Source organism: Coenobita brevimanus, chromosome 80, assembly GCF_032717465.1.
Source record: "Coenobita brevimanus isolate Jiangsu-jjx chromosome 80, ASM3271746v2, whole genome shotgun sequence".
NCBI classification, from domain to species: Eukaryota; Metazoa; Arthropoda; class Malacostraca; order Decapoda; family Coenobitidae; genus Coenobita; species Coenobita brevimanus.
Genome location: NC_137033.1, coordinates 53359540 through 53382897, shown reverse-complemented (window position 1 = coordinate 53382897; position 23358 = coordinate 53359540). Strand labels below are relative to the sequence as shown.

Here is a 23358-nt window from a genome sequence, read left to right as displayed (position 1 = left end):
GGCACACCTGCCGCCTTCCCCATCTGCGTCCAGGATGATAGTATTGGAAAAAAAAAAAAAAGTATTATTAACTGTGGGAAGTTGTCATCTAGAGCCTAAATTTGTTGGTAATTTAGGGAACTTCAAGTATTGTTATGCGTACTCAGCGTGCACCCCACAATACAGACTGTAGTCATCAGCGATATAGGAAGGTCAGTCACGTGTAATTATCGTCACAGGTTGCAGAAATGACAGTCGAAAACGTGGGTTTCTCAACACTTCTGCGCTCGTAGTTTTAATAACAGACCAACACAGCTAAGTATTTTAAACCATTAAAGCCCCCTCCCCCCCAAAAAAAAAAAATCTTCTCAAGCATGTAGTTAGTGACGATGGACATTTCTGTGTGGCATAGCACTGACATTGTTACTGTGATGTCTTTATATCTCTTGAAGATTTTGTTTATTTATGACATACACGAGCTGTACGATGTAAATATTGCTTTCATAAATGTTTTTACCAATAGAGATCCTTCGAAGGTGAATTAAGATGTCTGGCGGCGGCATGAACAAAGTAAACCGGATGAAAAGTCTCATTCGTAGAGGACAGAGACATTGGTTTGACCTTGATCTGTGACCTAGACTTTTGTTTGCTCTGCACCAAAATTCAGTAACCAATTTCAGTCCCCATACCTACTGCAAGTTTGATCCCAAGCTGATCTGGCGTTCTTGAGATAATGCCGCGCCCTGATGAGATAACCAGTGACCCTGACCTTTGATCGATCTGCATCAAAATCGATTAACATCATTTTATAACCACAGGAAGTGTATATATATATTTTTTTAATATGAGGAAGAAGGAACCAAAGGCAACGAGCCTGCAAAACTGTTCCTTCCAAGAGAAAAACAAAATACAAGAGAGAGCCAAATTCAAGATCCGATCATTTCGAGATGCCTGGACACACTGCGTTTGAAAGACTGGAGATCATAGGAAGCAGGAAATACAGGCAGAGGGAGACAGTTCCTGAGTTGATCTGTTGCATAAATGAAGGACTGGGAGTAACGGTTAACTCTTGCATTAGAGAGTTGGACAGAAAAGGGATGAGAGTTTGCTGCTAGACGGGTGCTACACGCCTGTCGTAGAGGTGGAGGAATGCATGCAAACAGTTCAGAGGAGCAGTGACCATTGAAGTAGCGATAGAAAAGAGATAAAGATGCAAGAGTGCGGTGAAGAGACAGAGGTTGAAGGAAGTCAGTAAGAGGAGGAGAGTTAATGAGGCGAAAAGCCTTTGACTCCACCCTATTGAGAAGAGCTGTATGTGGGGAGCCCCCCCACACATGGCAGTTGTACTCCACACAGGAGCTGATAAATCCCCTGTATAGAGTCAACAATTGTGCAGGGGTAAAGAAGAAACGGAGTCGGCTTAGCACATCCAATCTCTTGGAAGCAGATTTTACAAGAGATGTAATATGATCTTTCCAAGATAAGGCCCGAGTAAATGAAACCCCAAGCATGTTCTAGGATGATGCAGGATTAAGCTGAATATTATTAAACATTAGTGGGTATACCTGTGGAAGATTTTGTCGGGTTGATAGGTGCAAAAACTGAGTCTTTGATGCATTAAAAACAACCAGATTATTTTTACCCCAGCCAGAGATACGAGCCAAGTCAGACATTAGGTGTGCCATAGCCTCATCCCTTGCCTGTTGAAGTAATTGCTGAGATGGACGTTGTGGGAATCGAATGGAAAGGTGAAGGGTGGAATCATCAGCGTATGAGTGGATAGGGTTAGTTGTACGGGTTAGAAGGTCATTGATGAATAAAAGGAAGAGAGTTGGTGATAGGACAGAGCCCTGAGGAACACTACTGTCAATAGATCTAGGAGAAGAACGATGGCCGTCTACAACAGCGGCTATAGAACGACCAGAAAGGAAGCTAGAGATGAAGGCACAGATAGAAGGATAGAAACGGTGAGAGGGCAGTTTGGAAATTTAAGATTTATGCCAGACTCGATCGAAAGCCTTTGAGATGTCAAGTGCAATGACAAAGCTTTCGCCAAAGTCCCGAAAGGAGGATGACCAAGAGTCTGAAAGGTAGGTGAGAAGATCGCCAGTGGAGCGTCCCTGACGGAACCCATACTGACGATCAGAAAGAAGGTTGTGATAGGAAAGATGCTTTAACATTTTTCTATTAAGAATTGACTCGAAAACTTTTGAGATACAGGATGTTAAAGCAGTTGGACGATAGTTAGAGGGTTGGGAATGGTTACCCTTCTTTGGGATTGGCAGAATGAGAGCAAACTTCCAGCAAGAAGGAAAGGTAGAAGTTGATAGACAAAGGCGAAAGAGTTTGCCTTGGCAGGGTGTAAGCACAGAGGCACAGTTCTTGAGAACAACAGGAGGGACTCCATCAGGCCCATATGCCTTATTAGTATTGAGGCCTGTTATGGCAGAAAATACATCAGCTGAAGAAATTTTAATGTCAGCCATGAGGAAGTCAGAGGGGGGAAGTGATGGAGGAAAGCACCGGAATCGTCTAAGGTGGAATTGGAGGAGAAAGTCTGAGCGAAGAGATCTGCGTTATCAGTAGAAGAAATAGCTACAGAGCCATCAGAGTAGAAAAGAGGAGGGAAGGATGAAGAGATAAAGTTGTTAGAAAGGTTTTTGGCATGGTGCCAGAAGGAGCGGGAAGAATTCGAGGTAGAGAGTTGAGAGTATTTAGTTCGGATGAAATTATTTTTAGCAGAGCGAAGAACAGACTTAGCACGATTCTGGGCAGAAACGTATAAAAGATGTGATTCAGGGGTGGGTTGGCTCCGGTGCCTTTTATAGGCCCTCTCCTTGTTGCGGACAGCATTAGAACAAGCGTGATTAAACCAAGGTTTTCGTGCATTCGTGAAAGGATATGAGAAAGGAATGTATGCTACCATGCCCGAGAGAATAACCTCCGTAATGCGCAAGGCACACCCAGATGGCTCCCGGCCATGGAAGCAATAATCATTCTAGGGAAAATCAAAGAAGTACTGCCTGAGGGCCTCCCAATCCGCAGCTCCGAAGTGCCACATATGACATTTCTTTGCATGGGTGCATAGCCAGAGCCAATGTAAATACTGAGTTAATATATGTTCTTTGGTGCATAGCCACAGCCAGTGTATACAGGCTACTAAGTTAACACATGTGCATAAACACATAGCCACACCCAGTGTATATACTACGTTAATATATGTGTTTGGGTGCATAGCCACAGCCGGTGTATATAGGCTACTAAATTATCATAGTACACAGCCAGTGTATATACTAAGTTAAATGTGCATAGTCACAGCTAGTGCATATACTAAGTGAACACATGAACACAGGCACATACTTGTACACCGAAACGACTCTGACTTAATACCTTACACCTTCAGGAAAATAAATGGAAATGAACAACAAAAGATTTTTCCTGAACTAGAAAAAAAAAAAATCTGGAAATAGCAAGAATAAGATATAAAATTTCCTCCTCGGGCAAAAATTATTGGACCGGATTTATTTATCCATTTACTTGTCAGTTGAACCTCAGTATAACTATTAATAAACTGTACACTGATATAAGCTTCTTAGAAGAAGAAATATTACAGTTTTATGAAGTCTTGGGACTGAAGGCGCAAATGAAGAGATGTTTTTTCGATGGTAAGTTAAATCGCCTGTAGAGAGCTGGAATAAAGCTAAGAAGAATGTCATTATAGTGAAGAACTTAAATTGTCAGAAAAACAGAGTAACGATCAATACCGACAGCAACGTAAGACAGGTTCAGTAACGATGATAAACCACTAGGAATAACAAAGTATAATACCAGTCAGAAAAATCAATTGAAATTATAGGCACGGCATAATATTGTAGAAAACCAATGAAAATTATTGGCAAATGTTCAATATTGATGAAGACCTATAATTACTGGAGTGACTTGGCGGAAGAGCGATAGTTTCTTGTGGCGCAAAATTTCCTTTTGAACCAAACTCCAGTAAGTTTGGAAGAAAAATGTTATCAGGTCTTTTGAAGACATGAGAGAGAGAGAGAGAGAGAGAGAGAGAGAGAGATTGCTTCTCTGACACCTTCAGTACGATAACACATGTTCATTATATTCTTTGTAACGCCAGACGGTTATATTTAGTTTAGGTGAGACATCTGATTCTCAAGGGGTTAATGGAGGTTTGCATGTAACCCATTGACGCTGACAGATTCCCATTAACCCATTAACAGCGATGACGTATTTTCATTTCATTCCAGCTCTCTCCATACAGTTTTGTTTACCTTAGTGTTTTATAGAGGGGATAGATATATGGCCTGGATTGACCCCTTCCACGTTAGATCGTTCCTCAAATGAATAAAATGGTTTGGAGGAAGAGAGAATAGAATGTAAAAAGTTTTCGCATTGAAGGGGTTGAGTGGGATATACTTGTCAGGCGCTGTCCAGAATAAGTGAATTCATTCATTCATTGCCAGACGCCATTTATCCCAAACAGGGTGGCCAAGGGCTTAGAGTTAATTGTTTTACAGGGAGGGGCACTAATCCTCCACCAACCCCACTTGACACGTAGGGAGAACGTTATGCCAACAGCATCTGGTGTTCCCAGGCGGTCACCCATCCAAGTACTAACCAGACCCAACGTTGCTTAACTTCGCTGATCGAACGGGTAAGCTGTGTACTCAACGTGGTATGGATAAGTGAAGATTAATATTATTTAGAAAAGGGAAAAAGTGACGTTATAAGCTCCATTCTCCCTTCCCCTTTCCCGTCTCCTCTTTCACTTTCCCCCTTCCCCCTTCACTTTCAGTCTTCTCCTACCTTCTCTTTCTTTCTCCCTTTTCTTTCATTCCTCCTCCTCCTCCTCCTCCTCCTCCTCCTCCTCCCGTGCGCCCAGTAACATCAAAGGGCCATAGTTTCATGCCCTTGACTAGTGGCGTACCCAGAAAGTTGAAAAGAGGGGGGGCATTTTTTTTTTTTTATCTTTTTAACTGTGCAGCCCATGACTTTGGCAAGCACAGCGAGCCCGTACAGCTGGGGGGTTCGAGGGGCGCTTTAAGCCCCCTCCCCCATAGAAAATTTTTCATTTTGGCCAATTTTATGATCATTTTCAAACCATATGGAATATACAGTATATATATATATATATATATATATATATATATATATATATATATATATATATATATATATGTGTGTGTGTGTGTGTGTGTGTGTGCAAAAGGGGGGCCCCCCCCCCTTCCGTACGCCACTGCCTCTGACCGTCTTCCTTACGTCCCACGCCATCTTGTTTCTCCGTCTTCTCATTTTTCTCTTTAATTTGTCTCTCCTACTGTCTCTTATCATCCTTCTTCATCCAGTGAGGCACAAGAGAGTAACCAGAGACGTTTCCTCCTTGTCTCTGGTTTCTCTCTTCTGTCTCACATTTCTCTCCTGCTGTTTCATCTCTCATCCACTCTTACCTTCGTCTCTCCTGTTATGATTCCGTATCATCATCATCATCATCATCATCATCATCATCATCATCATCATCATCATCGTGGTCGTCGTCGTTGTCGTTATATCCATGTTTCCTACCACTGTATGGCGTGGTATGGAAAAATAATATGGACAGTGAAGCACCAGAAAGGAGAACAGTCATATCCGTCTACCTTCCTGGCCTTCCCTGCCACACCCCAGCATCAGAATCACTCATAACACACTACCTGTTATGTCGTTATTCTCACAGCCTTTGGCTTCCTTAATAGATCTTTTTCATACTCCCCTCTCCCCACCTCCGTCCCTCAAGCCTTTCTTACCCTACTCCTTTCTGCCTCTCCACATTCTCTCTCTCTCTCTCTCTCTCTCTCTCTCTCTCTCTCTCTCTCTCTCTCTCTCTCTCTCTCTCTCTCTCTCTCTCTCTCTCCAGTATACATATAATAGTAATAATAAATACTACTACTACTACTACTAATAATAATAATAGTAATAATAATCCACCGTCTTCGCAACCTCCCTCTCTGCCTGATGGCCTCCAGTACTATTGTGTTCCTTTGTGATGTGGCTGAGTGTGTGGGTCCTCAGGTGCATCCTTTTATAGATAATCCTGCTGACTCCACATTGCCTTTGTTCACCCGCACGGAATAATGATAATGTGGCGTAGTAACGGCGCCATAAGGGGCAGCCCGATGACAATGACAGCGATAGTAAGACCCGGGATTGAGATGGTTCAGCAAAGGATTAAAAGATTCAATGATGGAAAGTGGACCCCCATTATATACCCATTCACATGTTCTTTATTGTCCAGGTTCAGAGGTAAAAGCTTTGTTCCATTACGTGAAGGTGGTAAAAAATGGTTGTCTATTTAGTGGCTGTCACAGTTAGTAGTGTATGGTTTTGTTGTGGTACTTTTATCGCAGTTGTCCTTGAATTGTATTGAGTGGTCTTTCTTGTATCCGTGAATGTAGTTTGCTGGTAGACATTAATTTACACACACACACACACACACACACACACACACACACACACACACACACACACACACACACACACACACACACACACACACACACACACACACACACACACACACACACACACACACACACACACACACACACACACACACACACACACACACACACACACACACACACACACACACACACACACACACACACACACACACACACACACACACACACACACACACACACACACACACACACACACACACACACACACACACACACACACACACACACACACACACACACACACACACACACACACACACACACACACACACACACACACACACACACACACACACACACACACACACACACACACACACACACACACACACACACACACACACACACACACACACACACACACACACACACACACACACACACACACACACACACACACACACAAACTTTTGAAACTACTAGATTATCATGCACAAAACATGAGTTCGTAAAATGAGACATAGGACACGATGGTCCAAAGCAGTTACTGGAGCAGAAAGGAGGAGGAGGAGGAGGAAGATACAAGTGACACTGAAGTGATGGCAGGTAGAAGATATCAGCGGAGAAGATGTGGAGGAAAGAAGTAGGCAGGAGGAGAGATGTGAGGGTGAGAAGAAGAAGTAACTGCAGTGGAGTTTTGAGAGGGACGTAGGAAAGGAAGATGGAAGGAGGTATGCAGGAAGAAGAGGAAGGAGGAGAAGAGGAGATAAAAGAGAGGAGCATAAGAACCAAGGAAGAAGAGAGGGTTGCTATTTGGGTGAGGAGGCAGGTGGGAGGATGTTGGTCTTGACGTGAATGCGAATTGGTGTGAAGGTGTGAGATAGGCACAGACTCTCCCGCCTTTGAATATTTCACAGGCGTCGTGTGGCGAATATAGCACTGTTACTTGTGGCGGCTGATGTGATGGATGGACTGGCAGTGGCTGGGGATAGATGGGTGGATGTGGATGGTGGAGTGGGCCTACGATTGTGAACATGTGGAAGAGTATTGATGAGTGTGACTGTGAATAGACTAGAGTGAAATATTCTTGACAAATAATCCAGATCAGTACAGGATAGAGGTACTGTCACCACTTGGATCCTCTGACCACAATCTCATCAAAGCCTCATTAGTTAACCCTCCTACACCTCCCCATTCCGAACCTGTCAGGGTGACCCGATAGCACTTTGACAGGGCAGACTGGGATGGATTTAGAAATTATCTTGCTGATGTTCCATGGCAGTCTTTCTTCTCTAGTGATCCCAATTCTACCCAGTCCCACATTTGTGACTTAATACTAGCTCGTATGGATTTATTCATACCAAGTCAATAATTCACTAAAAGATCAAACTCTCCAAAATGGTTTAATGGCAATTGTGCCAGAGCAACAGCCCAAAAGTCATTAGCATATAACTCTTACTTAAAATCAAAAACACCTGAATCACTCTCCCAATTTAAAATTGCTGGAAATCATGCAAAAGCTGTATTAAATCTATCTAAATCAAACTTTCTTCAAAAGCAAGCATCAAAACTATTTAACAGCCCTAATGACAATTGAATATTCTGGTCAACTCTTATTCCTTTCAATAATAACTTTAACAAGTCATCTTCCATTCCCCCACTAAAATCTTCAGATGGCAATATTACAAATGACCCACGTGGGAAAGCAGATATCTTTGCTAGTACCTTTGCAAGAAACTCTACCATAGATGATACCAGCCAGAATGTCTCAGTACTGGAACTTGATTCTCCCGAAATTGCCCCACTTAAAATACAGACAAGATTTGTAAAATCCATCCTAGACAATTTACCTACCAACAAAGCTCCAGGTCCAGATGGAATTCCGCCAATTGTTTTGAAAAAGTGTTCCCCTGAACTTGCCTCTGTCCTAGCTAAATTATTCAGACTATGCATACGTACTTCTTTATTCCCAAATTCATGGAAAGAAGCCAATATCCACCCAGTTCCGAAGAAAGGAAGTTCGTCAGACCGCTCCAATTACAGACCAATAGCTATCACATCTTCTCTTGGTAAGGTATTTGAAACTTTAATTAATAAGCATATTGTTAAACATCTTGAATCCAACAACTTAATTAATGATAGACAATACGGTTTTCGCCACGAAAGGTCCACCATTGACATACTCAATCTCTTAACTCATACCATCCATCAATCAATTGATCTTTTTGGAGAAACTCATGCAGTAGCTCTTGATATCTCTAAAGCTTTCGGCAGAGTATGGCACCGTTCCCTGCTGTCCAAACTCCCTTGCTATGGACTAACGTCTTTTGTTCCTTTGATTTCTTCTTATCTTAGTGACAGGAAAATAAGAGTAAAAGTAGATGATGTATATTCGAATTTCCACTCAATTAACGCCGGCGTGCCGCAGGGATCAGTTCTGGCGCCAACCCTATTTCTGGTTCATATTAATGATCTCTTATCTGTCACTCACAATCCCATTCACTCATATGCAGATGACTCAACACTACATAGTTCATTCACACTCAGACATCCATTTACAAAGTCTAATATCTCTACCTCTCAACTCAATACAGCCATCTCCATAAATCAAGATCTATCTACAATCAGTGAATGGGGACAAAACAACCTTATCTCTTTTAATGCTAGTAAAACTAAATATATACAGTTTACTAATAGACAGATATTGCCAGATTCGTACATTACCTTCAGTGCTACTAATATTCCCATCTCCAAAAGTATTGAAATTCTTGGTGTCTCACTTAACAGTGCCCTCAGCTGGACCTCTCATGTCAGATCACTTGCTAAAAGCGCCTCAAAGAAACTTGGATTATTGTACAGAGTCCGTAACATCTTCGCCGATGAGCAGTTAGCTATAATTTATAAGAGTCATGTGCGCTCTCAGCTTGAATATTGCTCACCCTTGTGGAATGGTTGTGGAGAGGTTGCATTAAGACAACTAGACAAAATTCAGAATAAAGCTGTTAGAATCATTAACAACCCTGCCATTACATATAAACTACCTCCCCTGCAAGTAAGAAGGAATGTTGCCTCCCTTGCATTATTTTACAGATATTTTTTTGGCAAATGCTCAGACGAAGTTGCGTCCATGGTGCCACCTCTATGCCTTCCCTCGTGCTACACGGGCATCTGGTAGCGCTCATGACTGGAATGTCACTCAACCATATTGCAGAACTTCTGCCTATCAGAATTCTTTCATTCCCCGAACTGCATCTCTCTGGAACTCGCTTCCCCAGAGTTGTTTTCCTCCAAATTTCAACCTACAACTGTTCAAGTCTAACTGTTACAGATATTTTATGAACAGAAGACACCAGTAATCTGGTGTATGGATTATTTTTTTTTCTCCATTTGTTTTTTCTTCCTCCGTTCTGTTATTAAAAAAAAAAAAATGTGAATGATTGTTGCTTGATTGACGATGGATGAGGATGGATCGGTGTACTGTAGGGTATGCTTTTGGAGCAAGTAGAAGAAAACTGTCGAGTGTGACTGTGATTGTGGATATATTCAAGTGGACAGGAACTGTGACTGAAAAGATCAAAAGAGTAAGTTATGAGAGACTGGCAGCGAATAGTGATAAACTGGATTACGTTGTTTAATGTGATTTTGACTGCAAATATAATGGAGTGGATTATTGCATATAAAGGCAGATACATTCTGGTTCCGATTGTGAGGTTTGTGGAGTGAGTATGATTGTAAATTAATATACTGTAGACGTGGAGAGTGGAATGTGACTGATTTTGGACAGATGAAAGTGTATGGTGGTGTTTGAATGGAACTTTAATTATTATAATTATTGTGGTTTATGAGTGGCTGACAGTGAGTGGTATAGAATATTGTGGGTTGTTGAATGTGACTGTAAATATATTGCAGTAGGTTGTGTAGTGTGACTGTGACTTGATGAAACTGAAGGTATTGCGGAGTGTGAGTGTGACTGCTTATAGAGTGAAACTTTGAATTTGGTGGATTGTGAAAAGATTGGCAGTAGATGGGGATAGATGAGAGTGGATTGTGAATTAGTGAGTGTGAATGTAGATAGGGATATTCTGGACAGACGTGTTTATAAAGGAATTAAACGAATGGTGATGGATGGGGTATGGAATAGTTTAAGGGAAAGCCTGATTGTGCATTTCTTGGCCGTGGGAGAGGGTAGATCAGAGAGCGTTGTGAAACATAAATGATAATACAAGTAACGGAAGCTGCAGGACGGACGCGAACATAACACTGAAATATTGCCCAGATACTTCGCACCGCTCAACTCTTAAGCCCCATATTCTCTTTGGTGTAGGAAGTTCCCTAATACCTCCTCCTAACAGATATATTCCTCTTTTTACACCTTGCAATCCTTTTCTGTGCTATTTAAATCACTCTATTGTCACCACACTCTTCATAAATAGGGTACAGAATTTAATTAATTGGTCTTATCCAAATATAAATCGCTAAAGAAAGGTGCTAGGGAGCCTTTTAATGCGACGAGAATACCGGCTTAAACCAGTATTAATGAAGATTACTTTTAATTCCTGCACCACGAAACGTCTCTATTAAGCTGAGCGAAGCTTTCTGGAGGAAGCCAGTATTATTAATAATAATAATCATCATCATCATAATCATAATCATAATAATAATAATAATAAGAGTAATAACAAAATAATCTGATGCTAAAAAGATAATTTTACAGACGTCAGAATAAAGGGTAAAAAATATGACACAAAGGTTATCAGAGGCACCAGGATTCAAGGTAAATGTATTATGGTGAAATGAGAATCCTTTAGAATAGCACTCTCCTCACTGTGTGTGTGTGTGTGTGTGTGTGTGTGTGTGTGTGTGTGTGTGTGTGTGTGTGTGTGTGTGTGTGTGTGTGTGTGTGTGAGAGAGAGAGAGAGAGAGAGAGAGAGAGAGAGAGAGAGAGAGAGAGAGAGAGGAGATTTAAGCTCTCATCACGACAGACAAAAGCCGTAAATCCCACTTCCGTGTTGAAATAGGGTAATGTCAATGCAGTGACTGTATGGAATGATTCAGTGGTGTGGATTAAATGGCGTGAATGGAGTGGCTGGTGTGAATGTGGTAACTGCCTGCCTCATATACGCTGATACGAGGTAGGCAGGTGGCGCGAGGTGAATGCAGCCAGCTGGATGGAGCCAGTGTTATTTGGGTAACTGTAAGTGAAGTGAAAGATGAAGCCTGGCTACGCTGTGCGTGTAAGAGTGGAGCGAGTTACTGTACGTGTAGCGAGTTTTGGTGGTGTTGAGAGTAGAATGAAAAGTGCGATTGTTGTAGTGAGTTAGATACCGTGTAGGCTAAGGATGATCGGGTATAGGTGGAGTGGTTCTAGGATGTAATAACTGAGGAGAATGATTCTAAGGATGGATTTACACTTGCCGAACGGACATGGACAAACACTGCCGAAAAACTGTTCACGAACGTTCACGTATACAGTGGCATACCAGTACGTCCCTGAGAGCATCAGTTGTCCCGGGAGCTCTGCAGTAGAAGTCAGGTTCGATATCCTCACTGCAATCACTCATATACCATAATGTCAGTGGAAGAGAAAACAGTTTCATGTGTTGGAATTATTGGCGTCAGTGGGGATTGAATGAAATGAGAATGTTCCGACGATCATTGCAACATTCGCATAAGCTCGTTCACGGTCGAGTATTCTCCCCAGATCGGCAGAGCATGCCCACTATAAACAAGTACAAAGGAAAGCAAACAGCAACAGAGTATTTGGTCCATTCGTGGCTGCTTGGTATAGGGAAAGCTGTCACTATCAAAACTATTCTACCAGTTAAGGACAAGGATAGTAAAGCAGTAAGGCTCATAGTAATTGCTCGTGTTCGTTCGCCAAGTGTAATTCCATCCTAAGAATAACTGTGAGCCAAGCAAATGGGAATGGATCTAATGTGGATGGAACAATTCCCGGCATAAGTAAAACAAGTATATGGATGGACCAAGTATAAATTGAATAATAACAGGCGGCGCTATTAAAGGGGATTAATTTAGTTTTAAGTGGGTCGAGTTTAAGCAAAATGGGTGTGAATGAATCTGATTTGTTTAGTGAATACTGTGTGAATGGAACAAGCACATTAGGAGCTACGTGTTGTATACTGTAACTTGGCCTAATAGTGACATCTCTGCATCGAAGCTGTAGCAATAGATCAACGATAGAATATGATGCTAGTCACAAAGAACTGCATTTGATGGGATGTAAAGCTGTAGCACCATCTTTCTCTGCCTGTGAGCTACGTGAAATAAGCTACAAAAGGGCAAAAATCTAGGCCAAGTTAAGGTGAAAAGAATATATTAAATTATTTAGAGCGAGTACGAGTAAAGTTAAGTTGTGTGGAGTGAAGCGTGTGTTACATTTTCAGATCTGTTGCTACTGCTATTTCATTGCCATGATCATTTTCTTTGCTCTCTTGTCTTATTCTGGTAGGTTAGCCGAACTCTTGTAGGATCTGCCTAGTCTTCCTAATCCTTCTACTCCTTCTTCTTCTCTTGTTTTTCCTCCTATTTTCCTCTTATTTTTCCTTCTTTTTTCTCTCCTTTGTTTTTACCCTTTATTTTTTCTCTTACTGTTCCCTCTTTTCCCTCTTCCTCTTCTTGTTCTTTCTTTTTACTCCTATTTTTCATTTTCCTCTTCCTCTTATTGTTCCTTTTTTTTCCTCGCTTTTAATGTAACTTTTTTTCCTCTTCCTTTTATTGTCCTTTCTTTATCTTCTTCCAATTATTTTTCCATCTTTTTTTTCCACTTATTTTTCCTGTTCCTCTTATTTTTCATTCTTTTTCGTCTTCTCTTCCTTTTTTTCTTATTTTTCCTTCTGCTTCTTCTTAACCCTTTCTTTTCCTCATCGTTTTCCATATTTTCCTTTCATTTTTCCTTCTTTTCCTCATGTTTTCCTTACCTTCCTCCTACTCTTCCTTTTCCTTATTTTTCATCCTCTTTTTGAGTTTTTTTTCTCATCTTTTTCCCGTTCTTCTCCTTCCTCCTTTTGTCTTCTTTTTTTCCATCCCTCTTCTTCTCTTTCTTTATTCTCTTCTTTTCCCCTCGTATTTTTTTTTTCTTTTTCTTCTTTATTTCCTCCTTGTCCTCCTCCTCGTTTTTCTTTATCACCTTCCCCCGGTAGTTGTGACGTCATTCGTGCCCACACAAGCAAACACGCATGCCGAGAAACTCTTCCGCATCTTGGTATCCGACGAAACGAAGAATCCTCGGACCCGAAGGACAGTGAGAAATAGTGAATACATATATGCCAACTCTTAATTATGCCTTAATAGTCTGCCTTTATTTTTAACAGTCCACCATAATTTTGTTATTGTCATTTGCAAGGTTTATGTTATTGTCTACTATAGTAATTTGATCTTGAAAATTCAATACAGTACCACAAAAAACCCCAAAGGTGAAAGTCACAAGGTAACGCCAGCTTAAGCAGGTTTGACTTGAAGTTGATCACACTAAATGAAATGGTTGAGGGTTGGACAAGAATGAATTCGATCGGTCACAGGACTAGGTCACAGGATGAAGTCAGATATTCTGTCCCTAGACCATGCGTTCGGCTTGGATGTTATACTGTCTGATTGCTCTTTGTTCATCTGTTTTGTAACCCTCTTTAGTATCAGCCACCTTGCTCCACCTTTTCTCTCTCCTGCCATGCCATGATGAAAGAAGACGAAGCAAAGGAAAAATTAAAGAAAATAAAGTTCTTAGTTTCACTTTCTTTACGTCTTTGCTTCTTGTTTCATGCTTTATCTTTTGTGTCCGATTTAATTGAAAAACAGTTAAAAGGAAATGAAAATGGTGGAAAATAGAGATGTATTCTTTCTCCGTTAATATTTTCTTTTTGTCATTCCTTTGTTTGTCTCGTGAAACTGAAAAGAAAACGAAGAAAATGAGAAAAAGTGAAAAATGTGTGTGTGTTTCTGTGTGTGTGTGAGCTTTCTCTCTCTTTTTTTTTTTTTTTTTCCCTCTGGTTCAGCTGCACTTTTGGGATTTTTCCTTTCCATCTCCGTCTCCGTCACTGAAGTGAAGGGAGGAGAAAATGGACAAGAAAGAGATTAGAGGAAAATCGAGTAGAAAGAAACAAGATATTTATGTTGGTCTGTTTTTGACTGTCTTTACAGTTCTCTCTCTCTCTCTCTCTCTCTCTCTCTCTCTCTCTCTCTCTCTCTCTCTCTCTCTCTTCCATAATACCCATAATTACCTACTGACTCGGGCCACTCATATCATGAAGTCAGTTTTTTCTGTTTTGCATTGGCATCTGGCGTATTTTTTTCATAATCGTTCTACCACTATATGATTTAATATGAGGTCGGGTACCACACACACACACACACACACACACACACACACATGCATCTAGAGAGAGAGAGAGAGAGAGAGAGAGAGATGTGTGTGTGTGTGTGTGTGTGTGTGTGTGTGTGTACATACATATATTATAAAATAATGTTGAAGACATGTTACGAAGCTTACCACGATTTTCCTCGTCCTTTCATTTTACCCCAAGAAAACGTAATTTATATTATTGTTTTCCTGTTATCAGACAGTTTTGTTTTTATTAGGAGAATACTGCGGTACTGGCAAGGCTCTAACCAGGCCATTTCAGCTAGAAAATTCCATAGTTAAATCAGATCATCAGTGTGTAGTGAGATTCAAAGGACTAAGACATTTTTCAGCTGGTGAGGCTAATCCAGTGGGTAAACAGGCAAACAAAGACAGGCTTGGGAGAAAGCGAATGTATGAGTAATGATAGTGTGCATTGTGAATAATGGAGTGTATAATGAATAACAGGAATGCATGAGGGGTAAAATTTGGTATGAATGAGACACTGGAGTTCGTGAGGGCTGTGTGTGGCGAAGGAAGGAGTGTGAGGTCAATGACAACTTGCTTGGCGGTGGTGAAACGGGTTCGAGTGAAGTACGAGAGTCTGTATAGCTATTAATAGGATCTGAAAGCTGTTTGACATTGCATGAGGATGAGGGCATGGTTGAGTGCGAAGAGCAAGTGCTTGGCGTGAAGAATGATGAAAAATGGTGTTTGAGATGAATACTAAAGTGTTAGTGATTGACTGAATTGAATGGAAAATAAGTATGTGTGTGTGTGTGTGTGTGTGTGTGTGTGTGTGTGTGTGTGTGAGAGAGAGAGAGAGAGAGAGAGAGAGAGAGAGAGAGAGAGAGAGAGAGAGAGAGTATGAGTATTGTGTGAATGCTTGTTAAGAATGTGAAGTGGTGAGTGCAGGAGAGAGTGCCAGGTGACAAAGGCCTCGCTCGATATCCCTTTGAGGTGGCTGCTCCCGCGGACAAGGTGGGGGTGAAGTGTGGGGGGGGGAGGAAGGGATGGAGTAAGGTCTACGATCTGGCCTCCTAAGGGCACGTCCAGGGCCAAGGGTACAAGAGCATGAAACAGGCAGGCAGGTAGACACACAGGTAGGGGATTAAAAGGCGAAGAGGGAGGCAAGCAGTGCGGGTGGTGGCTAGGGAGGTAGGAAAGTAGGCAACAGGCAGGCAGACACACAGAGGGGGAGGAAGCATCCAGATAACCGAGAGAGAGACAGGCAGGGTGGGTGATGATATGGAGGTAGGAAGGTAGGCAGCAAGACACAAAAAGATGGACAGGGAGACAGGTGAGAGGACAGGAAGGTGGGGAGACAGGCAGGTGGAGAGAGACAGACAGTTGGAGAGGCGGGAGTCCGTGGGAGACAAGGAGCAGGATGAGAGAGTGGGAGGTAGGGAGGGATGCAGTAGGGAAAAGCGGATGGCAGAGAGGGAGGGAGAGAGAGAGAGAGAGAGAGAGAGAGAGAGAGGAGGAGGAGGAAGGGGGAGGCAGACAGAATAAAGAAAAGAGAAAGAAGCAGAGCCAGTAGGAGGGAAATGAATAAAGTTGAGGAAGGAGAGGAACAGAACAGCGAGAAAGCTCGAGGGAGATGGGAGCTGTGAGACAAAAAGGATGAGAGAAAAATAGCGAAGGACGGAGGATGAGACAGTCAAGAAACGCATGGAAAAAGGAGTGGATGCCCAGAAGGAGGAGTGAGAAACAGGGAGGAAGGAAGAGGGGAAAGAGAGAAGGAGAGGGGAAAAAAGGGACGTGAGAGGTAGGGGGCGACGGGGCAGTGGTAGAGGGGGAGGTGTAAAAGGGGGAGTGAGAGGTAGATGGGGGGAAGGGAGTGCTGGAGGGAGAATGGTAAAATAAGGGGGAGGGAAAATATACGATAATAGCACAGGCCATGAGATAATAGCATGATGTGAAATTTTAGAGCAACAACAATTTATATATAACGTACAAGGTGAAGACACAGCATGATACACCGATCGATAGAGCAAGGGTACAGGAGAACAAGAATAACTTTTTTTGTTGTTTTCTGGGTATAAAGTTGGAGATTAATGAGGTGCTGTCTGCTTATGCCGCGCTCTGGTTTATGCGTGTCCCTAGCAATAATAATTACCACTAACTTTAGGTACACACGTCTGGTAGTTCGTGCATTTTTCATTTAATTATTTTCGTGATTTTCATGTGCGTCATTATTGATGTTGTTATTATTAGGTTATTATTATTATTATTATTATTATTATTATTAGTGTAGTTGTTGTTGTTATCTGATAATAATGATAATAATAATAATGATAATAATAATAATAATAATAATAACAGGTTTTCCATCGTTCTTTCCTCTCTCCTTCTATCCTGTATTATTTCCTCCTGTTTTATGTTCCCAATTCCTATTTCCCACTTTCATTCACTTTTGCTGCCTCTCCTTCTCCGTTATTCCTCATCTGTAATGTTTCCTCTCCTTCGTTCTCTTCAGTTCTCTTCTGATATTTTTGTTCTCGCTCCTTCCGTTATACCGTCTTCATTGTTTCTTCTCAGATCTGTTCCTTTCTCGTCTTTCATTGATTTATTTCACACTGGCCTTAGTTTTTTTCTGTTCCCAGTTTTCCCCATATTTCGTCTACATCCTTTCCTCCTAACCACCTTTTTTTTTCCTTTTCATCTTTATTCATTTCATACTTATTCTGTATTCTCTCACATCCACTAATTTGTTCTTCCCCTCTCCTTTCTTTATTCTTTCACCCTATCCCCTCCCACGTATCATTCATCGCAGCTCTCCTCTCGAGCCTATATCTGCTCCAACTCAACTCCACTACTATAACTCCATCATCACACTTACTCACCTTTCACCCCATATTCACCCAGCCTCTTTCCCTACTGTCTGCTGTTTTCCCTTTTCCCAGTCCCTTCTTTCACTTCCCACCTCTTTCCATCTGCTTTCCTTCCTCCTCATTTTGGCACCATTCTCTTTCCATGTTGTGGTCCACCTTTACATCTGATGCTGCGTTCTTTTCTCTTACTATTTTTTTTTTTTTCAGCATTTTTATCCAACCTTTTCACTGTTCTAACCCATTTTTCCTTTATTATCCCTACCATTATATTATTAATTTTCACCTTCATCACCCGTCTGCTTACCTCCCAGTCTTTTGCTAATTATCCTTATCCTGAGTTACTGATCTCCACCTGTTCATTATTCTTTCATCACCGTTTCTTTCTTCTTTACTCTTTCCTGCCCACTTCCACGATTACCACAGCTCTTTCTCTGCCATCTGTCCCCCTGACCCTGCATTCCTTTTGCCATTGCCCCCCGTCCCGTCCCTGTCATCTGTAACCAACACACGCTCCATCACGCTAAATCAGTTCCACCTGCCACCACACAGACCTCCCTTCTCCGTCTCCCTCCCCCTTCCTTAGTCACATAGTTCAGTTTCCTCTCTTCCCCTTCCAACACCACGCTGACTCCTCCCACTGCTACCTTCCACCCCCATCACACAGTTTTCTGCCCTCTTCTCTCCATCACACAGATTCCCTCTCCTCTCCTCCACCACACAGACTCCCTCTCATTTCCACCACTCACACTCCCTTTCCTCTTTTCCATCACACAGACTTTTCCTCTCCTCCACCACACACACTCCCTCTTCTCTTCTCCATCACATAGACTCCCTCTCCTCTCCTCCACCACACAGACTCCTTCCCCTCTCTATCATCACACAGACTCCTTCTTCTCCTCTCCTCCACCACACAGACTCCCTCTTCTCTCTTCCACCACACAGATTCCTCCGCTCCACCACATATTCATTCTCTTCACCACGCAGACTCCCTCTTCCCCACTCCTCCACCATACAGACTCCCACTCCTCTCTTCCTTCATACAGACTCCCTCTCTTCTTCTCTCCTCTACCACAGACTCTCTTTTCACGCACGATATAGCCCTCTTCCCTCAGCACCCCTTATCTGTCCTCCTCCCAGAGCCTTCTAGGACCGGTCTGACTGCACAACAAAGTTTGTTTTCACATATCCCTGTACGCTCAGCAACTCAGTTTGTGACCTGGATTTTAATTCGATTGTTGTGTTCCATATTCTTAGGGAAGATTGGAACGTCGCGAAGACTAACAAACTGACCAAACGATTCTAATGACCATTCTGCAACACCATTACTCTGACTGAATTACTCAAATGACCCTACAATAGTCGATAGAGGCATTAATCCTAATCCACCATCTTCCATATTCTTCCCTCCCCTTCTTCCCCCCAACCTTCTGCCACATAACCCCCATCCTTCTCCTCCCCCCACCTACCGCCACACATCCCCCATCCATCTCCTTCCCCCAACCTTCTGCCACATGACCCCCATCCTTCTTCTCCCCCCACCTACTGCCACACATCTCCCTTCCTTCTCTTCTCACCACCACTACGTCGCCACCCATGTCCCACCCCAGCACCACCTCGCAGTCCGTCAACTCCTCTTAGTAGCCCCCTTCGCCTCTTTCCTTCTTCCCACTGCTGCCCTCGCTCCCTCTCTCACCACTATCACCCCCCCTCCTCTCTCTCTCTCTCTCTCTCTCTCTTTCTGTGCAATATCGAATTCCACCCACTTTTATCCTGGTTTCTCCCTAATTCCCCTTTCTCCCGTGTCATTCATCGTAACTTTCCTCTCGAGACTAATTCTGCTCTAACTCAACTCCACCACTGCAACTCCACCATCACACTTACTCACCATACACCCCATATTCCCCCTCACTGACCCTACACGCCAACCTCACACCAACATACATTAAGCACCCACACTCCTCAAGTTAAGCCCATTTTATCGCATAAGATCTTTACTGTTTGTTTTAAGCTCCCTCACCGCATATTTTCATAGCAGAATTGAATTTTATAAGTTCAAGCAAAGTTTCCAGCGTGTGGCAGCAGTGTGTTTCGGGCTGTACACAGGTGCACCTCGACCTTCACATTCCACGACACATTCTTACACTTTCATTCCCCGCGTTTAGCAAGAATTCCACCTGGTTTAGACCCTTTATATAGCACTGTCAAGTCAGGTAATATTTTTTCCTGGTTGATTCCCAACGTGTTTGCTCACTAAACAAACACGGTACTTCTTAGTGTTAAAAATGCGAGTTGGTTAGCTTTAGACGCCGTAGCTACGGAGAGAGAGAGAGAGAGAGAGAGAGAGACAGTGTGCGTGTGTGTGTAATTCCCCAGGTCGGTCAGGATCACGTGATGGCTGTGATCATTAGCATTTTACCCTCGCAGAAGAGAGCTGAAAGCTTATATAGTCCGATCTAATTGCAAAGTCTTGACCGTCACACATGCACACACCCATCCTCTTTCTCAAGGAGGACGGTGACCACCCTCTTCATCGGTAAAACTTTTCGCATCCCGAGCAAGGCGCGAACCCTTGTCTTAAGCAGATGCTAGACTAGAGTGTTACCATTGAGTGTGTGTGTGTGTGTGTGTGTGTGTGTGTGTGTGTGTGTGTGTGTGTGTGTGTGTGTGTGTGTGTGTGTGTGTGTGTGTGCTTTATTGTCAAGTAGTGATATCAGTGAATAAAAAAAAGACTTCATTACAAACTTGATGTCTTTTCAGCTAAATGAAATAATTTGACGGTATGTCTTCTCATACTAAAAGTTGCTTTGCCTGTTTGTGTGCCAAGGAGGTGTGGGGGGGGGGGTGGATAGTGGGCGAAGCTTGTGATAGTTATATTACAAGTCTCCACGCCTCCCATTGTCTTACAACAGAATGAACGGCAACAAGGAATAGGGAATTATAATAACAAATGATCTTTAACCAAGCAAACAGTGTACGGAGGCAAGCCAACAAATTAATAGGTTTCATAGGTAGAACGTTCGAATATAAATCAGATAATATTATCCTCACTTTGTATAATTCTCTAGTACGCCCACACTTAGAGTATTGTGTTCAGTTTTGGTCGCTTTATTACAAAAAAGACAAAGAGAAACTTGAGAGAGTACAGTGAAGGCTGACCAGAAAAATAATTAGATTGAGAAGTAAACCATACGAGGAACGTTTAGAAGCGATGATATCTTTACCGTAACTACGCAGGTTACGAGGAGATTTAATTTAGATATTTAAAATATTCAGAGAACACGATAACGTGGCTATCGATATAAACTTCACAGTTAATCACTCGAATCATAGTAGAGGCATGGGCAGAAAATAGTTGGCAAACGATTCCAGTCGCATGAAGTTAAGCATTTCATCTTTAACAGAGTTGTAAATATATGGAACAAATTGCCCTCCAATGCAGTAAATTGTAATGCAGTACTAACCTGTAAAGGTCTCTTGGATAAGTATCTGTCTTCTAACCCCCAGCTGAATATGTTTACTCCTGAATAATACACTTCTGTTTATATAATTTTTGTTTTTGAGCCAAGATGATGATGATGTAACCCGCAGAATAACATTGATACATATTGCTGACTTATGTTACTTTCATTTTCAGGTAGATATAGAATAAGATTTTCTTTCCCTCCTTAGTATGAAATTTCCATGACAGTTTTTCTATGATGCTTGGTGGTCCTTCTCACTATTTCCTGCCGGCTTCGGTTCCGGGTTTTGGGGAGTGGGTGGGGGGGAGTCTTCTTGCTTTTTCATCCTTGTCCTAAACTAATAGAATAGTTTTGTTGGTGACAACCTTTCCTATACCAAACAGCCACTAAAGGACCAAGAGGTCTGCTGTTGTTTGCCTTCCTTTGAACTCTCTCCTACTCCTCTCCCTCTCCTGCTCCCCCACCTCTTTCCTACTTCTTCCCCTCCCCTGCCCCCCCCTCTCCTGCTCCTACCCCTCTCCTGCCCCTTCCTCCTCTCCAACGACTACTTCCTCCCTGCCACGTCTCCACTTTTCCTCCTCCTCCTCTTCCTCCTCCAGTTTGTCACTAGTCTCCTCCTCCCACACAACTTTCCATTTCTCCTTCCCCCTCCTGCACCGGACATTTTCCACATTCCTTTCCTCTCCTCTTCCCCGAGCTGACCCCTCCACCCCCTTTCTCTCTATGTATATATTCATCTCTCCCAACCCTCGTTCTCATCCTTCCCTTTCTCTTCCTTTTCTGTCTCATTACAAGAACTGCATTTTCCTCCCATCTCTTCTCCACTCTACCTTCCTTCTCATTTCCACCCTTTTCCTCCTCCCTCTCTATTCCCCTCCCTCCCTGCTTTGCTTCGTCTTTTCCACTCCATTCCTCGTACATACCCCTCCCCCTCCCCCCCACCAAAAAAAAAAAAATCTCTCCCTCCCATTTCTACTCTCTTCACCATTCCTTCCCTAATCAGCCCTTGCCACTCCACACCTTTCCCTCCCCCTTTTTCCTTGTCTTTTCTCATCCCTCCTCTCTCCACTTCTTGAACCTCCAGCCTCTTATCGACTCTTTTCTCTCTCTTCCCAGCCCTCTCCTCCTCTGTTATGACGTTCCCTCCTCTCTTCTCTCCTCCCCTCCCCTCTGCAGTTGCCATCAGGGTAAGAGGGAGTTTAATGTTTACATTTTCCTCTCTCCACCCCGCACCACCTACGCGTAATTTGCGCTTATCTCCCGACCTCTGTTTTATGCCCTATATTTATGGCCGCAGTCGGGGAGGCAATGGGTGGATCTGTGTGTGTGTGTGCGTGTGTGTGTGTGTGTGTGTGTGTGTGTGTGTGTGTGTGTGTGTGTGTGCGTTTATTTTATCTTTATTGTTTTGTTCTCTCTCCAAATCTGTTTTTAAGGCCACGATCTGGAAGGGAATGAGTGTATTTTGCTCTCTCTTTATCTCACGTCTTCCTCTTTTCTTGTTTTCCTTTCCTTTTGTTTTTTATTGGCTGTTAAAGTCTGCGGTTGAGAAGAGAGTAAGTGAATTTTGGTGTCTTTGTCCCCCCCTTCCCCCTTTCCCCCCTTCCTCTCTCTCTCTCTCTCTCTCTCTCTCTCTCTCTCTCTCTCTCTCTCTCGTGTTTATTTTCTCATTGCCTTGTCCGTTTGATGAAGGCGTGTTTTGTAAAATATCAAAATATGCTGATGATACGAAGATTGGTAATAGAGCATATGCCCCAGAACAAAGGATATTGATTCAAAGGGATCTTGACAAATTGCTTAATGGGTCGGAAAAATGGGAAATGGAGTTTAATACTGATAAATGGAAAGTTCCAAATATTGGGAGTACAAATGAAGAATTTAGTTATGCAATAAATAATTCACAACTCAAGAATGTGAACCATGAAAAGGATCTAGGAATAATTGTAACAAATGAACTCAGGCCAAGTAAACTGCACAGAATCAACAAAGAAAGCTAACAGATTAGTTGGATTTATAGATAAAGCATTTGAGTTCAGATCTGAAAATATAATTCTTACCCCGTACAGTTCCTTAGTGCGTCCATATCTAGAGTACTGTGTGCAGTTCGGGTCACCGTATTACAGGAAACATATAGACAAAATAGAGACAGTGCAGCGACGAGTAGTAGAAATGATACCTAGACTGAGGACGAAATCTTTTTAGGAGGGATTAAATGAGCAGAAGTTATTTAACCTATAAAAGTGCAGACTACGAGGAGATCTGATTCAAGTATTCAAGAT

At 42.5% G+C, this 23358-nt stretch overlaps 1 pseudogene; it reads right to left on the bottom strand.

The window, feature by feature from the left end:
• Positions 1–4563: 4563 nt before the first annotated feature.
• Positions 4564–4683, bottom strand: LOC145409406 (5S ribosomal RNA; annotated as a pseudogene).
• Positions 4684–23358: the final 18675 nt, after the last annotated feature.